Source organism: Diabrotica virgifera, chromosome 7 (assembly GCF_917563875.1).
Source record: "Diabrotica virgifera virgifera chromosome 7, PGI_DIABVI_V3a".
NCBI classification, from domain to species: domain Eukaryota; kingdom Metazoa; phylum Arthropoda; class Insecta; order Coleoptera; family Chrysomelidae; genus Diabrotica; species Diabrotica virgifera.
Genome location: NC_065449.1, coordinates 129,581,341 through 129,589,140, shown reverse-complemented (window position 1 = coordinate 129,589,140; position 7,800 = coordinate 129,581,341).

Here is a 7,800-nt window from a genome sequence, read left to right as displayed (position 1 = left end):
TCTCGCACTCATCCGACCACTACGTCCTTCAATCATATGCTGTCAACCTCTTATTCTTACTACCTATGCGGGCCCAGCTCTGCCTCCTCGATACCTGCCAGAACTGCGTCTAGCTCCCGCGCTTCCTTCTCTTTTATCGACAAAACCTTTCTCACATAATTGTGGATTTTGTCCCACCATCGCTCATCAATCACCATTTTCTCTACCATCTCTCTCACAGACGCAAACACTCTTTCCAACTCATTCCTTTCCCTTGCCCATCTGACACACTCCAGAAGGGTATGTGACACAGTGTCCGAAGTCCCACAGTACAAGCAATTGTCCGATTCGGTCTTTTTGAATCTGTGTAAGTAGCTACGGAAGCTCCCATGTCCTGTGAGCACCTGCGTCAGATAATAGTCTAGGCGCCTGTGCCCGCAGTCCAGCCAGCCTCGCAGATTCGGTATCAGTGACTTCGTCCACTGCGCCACATGCTCCGTTACATCCCACTCGGCCTGCCACATCTCAATAGATGTGGCCCTCTCCTCACTTCTAACGTTCTCCCCTTGTAGTTCTCTATTTCTCTGCTGGAACATTCTATCTCTCTCACTCACCAACACATGTAAGGGAACACAGCCGGTGATCACCCACAGGGCAGCAGCAGACACAGTCCTGTAAGCACTTGCCACCCGCAGCAAACTAGTTCTGTCCGCGCGTACCAAAAGCCTCTTGTATGCCTGTATTTCCACAGCGGCACTCCAGACTGGTGCCGCGTAGAGGATGACAGATTGAACAATACCGTGTAGAACCCTCCTCCTTTCGGATTTAGGTCCCCCGATGTTAGGCATTATCCTCCCCAGCGCAGCCGCTCTTTCCGCTGCCTTCCGGGTCACCTCCCGGACGTGCTCTCCCCAACCACCATTCGTATGTAAGACCACTCCCAAGTACTTGACGTACTTCTTAGGAGTGATCCGCACGCCCGCACAGTCAAACACCATTCCATCTCTCTTTCTCGGGCCTTTAAGGATTACCGCCTCCGTCTTCTCCGCCGCGAGACTCAAACCATGGTCATTCATCCAGTCCTGAATCAACACACTTGCATGCCATACCCGGAACAGGAGTTCCTCCCTATCCCGCGCTACTGCCAGCACCGCGAGATCATCCGCGAATGCAAAGGGGGTTACCCCCTCTCCGAACTCGCAGTGAATGACACCGTCGTATGCCAAGTTCCATAGCAACGGGCCAAGGACGGACCCCTGGGGCACCCCAGCCGTAACGTCTACAACCACGCCTCTCTCTACCATAATTTTCCTTTCGGACAGATAGTCCGACACGATATTCATCAAATATGCGGGACAGTTCCTCGCCGCCAGAGGACCCAGCACAGAGGACCACTGTAATGAATTAAAAGCGTTCCGAACGTCGAAGAGGAGCAGAACCGCCCACCTGTTGCGATCTCCCCTCCCCTCAACAGCCCGAAACACCTCCATCACCGCATCTACCGTGCTCTTACCCTTACAAAATCCGTACTGCCTTGGGGACAATCCCCCGGATCTCTCTATCACCCCTTCGATTCTCTTACGCAACATCCTCTCGTACAGCTTGTTTATACTGGAAAGAAGACAAATAGGCCGATACTTTCCGGCACCTTTCGGCAGGAGTACGAGCCTAGAGATCTTCCAAGACTCGGGAAACACCTGTGCCTCAAGCAGGGCATTTATGTGGCCCAAAAGCCACGCAGGCTCCAATCGCTCCAGACACTTAATCGCCTCTGGCGGTATTCCGTCTAGACCGGGAGCCTTGCGCGACTTGAGGGACTCCGCCGCCTCAGCGAGCTCCTCAGGGGAGAAGGGTACACCCCGCTGCGCATTCACGTCCCTCCGCACGCCATGCCAAATTCCGGGCGGGAATAACTCCCCGACAATCTTAAGTTTCTCGTCCAGCGGCATGTCGTACGGACGATACGCTTTAAAATGCTTCATTACGATTTTATACCCGTCCCCCCAGAGGTACTCATCCAATTTGCTACACAGATCACTCCAGTGCCTCTTCTTCTCGGCTCGGATCGTTCTATTCAAATCCTTCTTCCGAGCTTTATACTCTCTCTCTTTATCTCTCGCTACTTCTTCCTGTCTTCTACTCCTCGCTCTTGTCATTTGCCGGCGTAGCGTGATGCACTCTCTTCTCAGTATTGCAATTTCATCATTCCACCAGTAAGGCATTCTGCTGGCGTGCACATTGCTCGTTCTACTATCACTCAGCGCGGCTTTCATAGCTCGTTCAAGACATTCCACCGTAGGTGGTTGGTCCCGGACGCATTGCACCTCCCACTGCACTCTCTCTTCATATACGTCCCAGTTTATCTGACGGCTTCCTTGAATACCCGTCTCGCGCGCGGAGGACCTTCTTGTGGGAATTCCTGCCCCGCCTATCGCGAAGCCGATAAACCTGTGGTTGGTCCCAGTGTAGTCCGGTAACACAGCCCAATCTTTCACGCATCGCGCTGTCGCCTGCGTAGCGCAGGTGACGTCGATATATGTTCCAGACTCACCTCTCACAAACGTAGGCTCCAGGCCTGTATTTAGCACAACCAGGTCAAGAGCACCCACATACTCCATCATCACTTGCCCTCTGGTGTCGGTGATCGGCGAACCCCAAGCCGCGGATTTCGCGTTAAAGTCGCCGAGCACTACACATCCGTTACTACTCTCTTTCCTCACCTCCTCCATTATTTCATTCATTTTCCATTCGAACTCATTCACTGGTATATTTGGAGAGATATAGCAGCAAACGAGACTCACTCTCTCCAGCCTTACGCACAGGAAGCCCATATGGGCTTCGATCTCTCTCACTCTTAACTTTGAATTCCGGATCCATACAGCGACGCGACCCGAGTCGTCCACATACCAGCCACGATTCCTGACCAATGTAGGGTTTGGTTCCGACGCCACGAGAATGTCAAACATTCCCTCAGCGGCGGAAGCAATGGCTAGATCGTGTGCCAATCTTGCCGTACCCACGTTGGTCTGGAGAACCCTCAACTCAGGATAACGATTTTTATTCGCCATTTCAGACAAAGAGCTCACATCTACCGCACTGCGTTCGCAGACCTACGCCTGGCCTCGTCAACCAAACGCCTGAACTTCGGGCACTCTCTACTCTGACCTCTATGACCTTCTACGTTACAGTTCGCGCACCACAATTTACTCTCATTGCATTGTGTGGCTATGTGACCCTCTTCTCCGCATCTCCAACAACCCTTATGCTCACTCTCTGCCTTACACTCCGCTCTTATGTGCCCAAATGCCTGGCATCTGTGGCATCTCGCGATAAAAACCCTTTCCTTTACTAGACAGGATATTATTCCCACCCTCAGTCTCTCCCTCCGAATCAGTCTCTCTGCTACGCAAAGTTCTACCTCTACCCTGGCAATTTTGCCACCGTGTGACGGTCGAATATCCTTCACCTCACATTCGCACTTTCTCCCTGCAAAGTCCTCTATCGCGTTCATTACGTCTTCCTCCGTGGTTATCAAGTCCATGTCGATCAGGGAGATCATCTTTTTTGGCACTCCACCCTTCGCCACCGCTTTGGTAACACAGGTGTTGCCCGCGGAGACGATCCTCCTGACCTCCTCAGCCATCTCTCTTCCACCGTCCAATTCCAAAACCATGCCCTCATTTTTTGTTTTCCTCATTCGCTTTACCACTACATCTTTCCTCTCTCCCAGTCCCGTGCGAAGCCCTCGCACCATATCAGCAAAGGATTTATCCTTGGCCTTGCTTAGCACAACTACCCCGTTTTTGACAGCGGGTCTTCTCTCACTCTCTTTCTCTCCGAACAGGGTCACCGTCAAGCTCCTGCCTCTCACTGCCAACTCCGACAGCTTGCGGGCTACCTCCATCCCCAAGGCTGTCGGGGCCCACACATTTACACTGCTCCTTTCATCCTTCTCCATTTTTTCCGTCAACAATCTCATCGCTGACAGGAACTTGACAGCGTCCGGTTCCTCACCCTTGCCGAGGATGAGTTTGTGCGCGCGCCTTTCAGTAGACACTCGCTCACCCTCCTCGTTGTCGTGCTGGACCCTTACATATACCGTCCCCACGCCTGCGGTCTCGTTACCGGAAACAGGGGAGCTTGGCAGCTCTGGATAAAGCTCCTTGAGCTTCTCAATCACCCTCGCATCTCCAGCGTCACTCGTTATGGCCACGGCCACGTCGCTCCCAGATGAAAAGGGACTTCCTTCTTTCCGGATCGTCCTCCTGAACAAAGCCTCCGGCCAATCCTCGCTAATCACCGCCATTATATCTTCCGCACTCGCATTCGCTCCCTCGTTCATACTCTTCTCAATCCTTGCCACTCGTTGTTCCTCCGAAAACTCTTCCTCCAGGTTGGTCTGAATTCCAATATCGATACTCGTTGGAGCCATCGATGCAAACGTCTGTGTTCCCTCGCTTGTTGTACAGACGGAAGACTCCTTAGATTTCTTTTTTTTGTTTCCACACATCTCTGCTACCTCTCCTTCCATTTCCTTAAAAGACCGCTCCAGCCTGGTGAGCTGCCAATCTAAGCCCGCCACCTCAGTCTTGATTTCAACTTTGGTGTTGGGATTGACCTTAGTCAACCTCAGCACCTCAGTGATCGTCTCCTTTAGCTTTTGCAACTCTGTTCTCATCTTTTTGACACTCTCTAGTCGTTCTGGGGTTTGTCCTGGCCCTATGCCCGCCTCTCTCTTTCTTTTGCTGGTAGTTACCGGCGTCCCTTTCTGTTCTAGGTCCGTGTGGACCTCCGGCACTTCAGAAGAACTATTAGCCCCCTCACTCTTACTTATTTTTTCCGCCTCACTCTTGCTCTTTCTTGCCGCCTTTTCAGGGGTTCTGTCGGTCCTCATAGATCGGGAGAAAATTGAGAAAAATTCTCCTTCCACCGCAACTGTATTGTCATTATTTTTTACTTCCATTCTAATTCCCACGAGTCGGGCCGAACAACAGTCCAGCGGGGCCGTGCGCCCTTGCCGCGCTAAGGCTAAGTTACTTCGGGAGGTCGCCAGGTATCCCGAAGGGATCGTTTGTGATGCTCTAACCCTCACATCTTTCATACCTTTGGCACGATGCCTTCCACCGTGATAATGGGGATTATTTTATTGAGGTTTACTCCTCTAGGCTTTTTATCACGGTTGCCTCCGGACGCAGTAGCAGTCTGTATTCACAGGCTACTTGGAATTTCCGCGTTACTGCTGCCTCCCCTGTAGCGCGGGATTTGGAAAGGATTTGCGGTGGGAAAGGTGCTTAGGTGGGGTAAGACATGGCGGCTACTCACGATGGGTATGTCGAGAATGTCCTCGAAAAGAGGTTTGTGATCGGAGCCCGACGGAGGACCCCCTGCCCAGTGCGTGGGGTCCCTCCACCGGGCCCCGGCCAGAAACTCTTGGGGGTGGGCGAGATTAAATTTATGGGTAAGGGTAGCCGCAAGGAAGTTGGAAGGAAATGTATAAGTGCTGAAGGCGAAGGTGCCGCAACTGCTCGCCCCAGTTGCGGCACCTTTTAGCGTCCAGCGGCGGTGTCCGGCGACCACCCGGTGCACAGTCGCTGGACGCTGGGACCGTGTTTGGTTTCACTGGTCGTGCTCCCCTCACAATTTCAGGGACCAAGACCACTTACTCGGCCCTCTCACCGGCGTCGAGGAAAAAATTACAGTCCCAGAGAGGGAAAGCGTATGCTAGATACTTTAATAATCCTAACAGGTAGATCTGAAGAATGTGTCTGTCTAGGATTTAGTATTACGGGAGAAAACCCTAATATTGTACCAAGACTGTCATTTGGTTGAAATGAAATTTTAAATTGACTGAAGATTTCGCACTGCAACGTATTGTGGTTAGGTTTTAGACTAAATATCATGTTAGGTTTAGATGTATTGGCAGCCCCCAATTTCTTTTGTATGTATTCCTCAATATCGATAATTTCATAACATCCATCGGGGAAATCAAAATGTTGCACTCGGTTATTGACATCGTAGTAATAAAACTTGCAATTTTCGATGTTTGGTATACTGTTGTAAGAATGGAAAAATCGAAGAGCTATTTCGTAATCTTTTTTCGGATCTAATACGATCGGTGTGGGAGGTTGAAACGAGAATATGTTATTCGTGCTGTTTACTCTCAACAACTGCGACATGATGACTGATTCAGGTCAAGAGATTAATAGGTTTATATACAGTAAAAAAACAAATTTATTCAAATTTTTTTTATTTGTTCTAAAGCAAGTTTACATAAATGACAAGATGCTTGAGAACCGGGTGGGCCATCACAATGAGTCCTCCAATCAGGTCTGTTGTAATGCACGAAGCAGGGAAGTAGTATCTGCAGGTTAAATTCTTGTCGATATTCCCCAGGCAATTTATGCCATATATATAACAATTCTATAGGTTCTACAGTTCGTATAATATAATCTAGCGGTATTAATTTTAGTTCTTCTTCACTGAATCCTTCAAAACGTTTTTTGTGAAACATATGGTCCAGAAGCAGTTCCATGCCTTTAATATGCTCCATTATATAAAAACTTTAGGCATAAATGTCCACAAATGATTTGATTGTAGGTTTGATACTGATGGTTATTATAGAAAATTTTTGTATGTGTACCTAGATATTTAACAAGTTCTTTGGTCGGCTTCAAATTACCAAATGAATCGAAATACTCTACGTCGTTGTTTATCTTTCTATATGCTACCCAATGTGTTCCGCTGTGTGATGATGCATCTAGATTAACTATTGCGCATTCACGTTTTCGAGGACCGTGTCTAGGCAGAGTGTCATTCATGAAAACACCTCGAAAATGTGGGATTTTAAGTGTTTTCGCGTAATGCGAAATCTCTAAGTCGTACAGCGGACGATTGGGTAGCTTTATTGGAAGTTTTTTTTCAGATACAAACCGAATCCGCCTCTTGGTTTCTTACGCAAGTACAGACCTGAGCCGATGTGTTCCATCGCCTTATTATGGCGCATATCCTCTTCCAATTTCTTTTGGGCGTTCTTTGCGTCAACCACAGTCTTCGCCACCCCTGCTGCACCACCGGCTAAAGCCCCCAATGCAGAAAGACCTGCAAATAGGGGTATGAGGGGTAGGAAACCTCCAGATTTTAGTGGCAACACTCGTGGAAGATCAACTGTTTTTCGTCCACCAAGTTTTTTAATTACCGATTTTGCTATTCGTACAGCTGTCAAAGCAGTATCTCTTAACGATGCTCCTCTCTTCATGGACTTTGCAATTTTAGGTACCACATCCCGATTGAAAGAATAACGTCCCTTTCTTCCACGACGACGAGGACATCCCATTCCCAACTTTCTTTTCGTTTTCATTCCACCGGTTACAAGTAAAGCAGCACTTTTTTCGCCAAAGCTAGCGTCCTTAGACTTGAATCGCTCCCAAGCCCTATCTTCCAATTCTTTATCGGCCTTGTGACGTTCTTCGAGAGATGTATGATGCGAATAAGCGATATCGTGTTGTTTACAAGCTGCGTCTAAAGGATTAATTCCCGGATCTCCGCGTGCAAGACGTTTTTTTAGTTTTGTTCCAGGTCCACAATACTGATAACCAGGAATATGAAGCTCAACTGGAAGTTTATTAATTAGAGAGTTCAAAAGACCTTCCCCTTTGAACACCAACATTGGACTGATGGTCATGCATTTGGTGACATTGGTAATATATTGTTCATATTTTTACTATGTTTAACACACGATGAGAGTCATTCAACAAGAGCAGACGTTACCAATTGATAATCTAGATATTGTACAGAAAGCAACCAACAGTAAACATGGAAAAT